Below are 1119 nucleotides of genomic sequence, written 5' to 3'. Positions count from 1 at the left end.
CTAGCAGCTATAACAATAAATACAATATCGTCACACCCGTCAACACCAACTACAGCTGCATTTGTTGTATACTCACGATCTCTTTCCTGTTGGCGGGGATCATACGGAAATGTCCCATTGGGGCGAGGTTGTAGGTCCTGATGACAAAGGCTTAACGTTAATATTCAATTAATATGACTAAGTTGATGATTATGACTGATGATTTGGCTGGTGGGTGGGAATATCACAACAATTGAGTTTTTTTTTTCAAATAGTAAGTATTTGCTATTAATCGAAAGCAAGTATTCGAAACCTTTCTACCATTCATCTCTCCATGCGTACCACTCTCAACGTAATTTGCAAAGAACCTCCTGCAACTCACCTTCGGGATTACAGAAGCCCCGGCAGGAGAGAGACAAACGCCGACCGCCAGCACGACACACAGCATTCGAACCTTCATCTCGAACGTGTATGAAGCTCTGAATTCCTTCAGCAAGAACTGGTTGTTCCAGCTACCGAGTTGTGTCATTTATATATATGGACTATCGACACCCACACCTGTTAGCGCAGGTGAGCTGGTTTGGGCCGGAGTAACAAGAATTGCATACATATTAGGAGCGAACTGTTATTACATGATTGACAACGCAGGTGTAAGGCAAATAACGCAGTAGGAAAGGTAGAACTAAATCTAAACAGATTAGAATGCTCTAGTGCGCCTTGATTAGTTTACATCTTTATTGATCAGGTTAATATTTCTCTTATCAATCGTAAAACTGTCATCTTAAAAAAAAAGATTTACACCGATTGCACTTCATATTTCAATATCAAAAGAATCTACGTTGATATGTAATAGAAAGAACCGAGAGAAAATCGTAAAAAAATATCCATATTTCTTTTACACATACGAAGGGATAATCAAATTCTTTCACTAAGCAAAAACGACTCTCTTTCAGTGAGAGCCATTAAATATACACTTGTCATATAGCAATAAAAAATTAGTTATGGACCAATAAAACCGTATGAATAATTATATTTAATATGGTGAAATCTTAGAAACGGAAGCTAGAGAAGGATGCGAAGAAAATGGGAGACTAACAGATAAATAGAGGAATAACCAGGAAAATAACATTCGGAGATGAA

Source organism: Penaeus monodon, chromosome 28, assembly GCF_015228065.2.
Source record: "Penaeus monodon isolate SGIC_2016 chromosome 28, NSTDA_Pmon_1, whole genome shotgun sequence".
Classification (NCBI taxonomy): Eukaryota; Metazoa; Arthropoda; class Malacostraca; order Decapoda; family Penaeidae; genus Penaeus; species Penaeus monodon.
The sequence above is the reverse complement of the archived record's forward strand: the minus strand, read 5'-3'. Positions refer to the sequence as shown.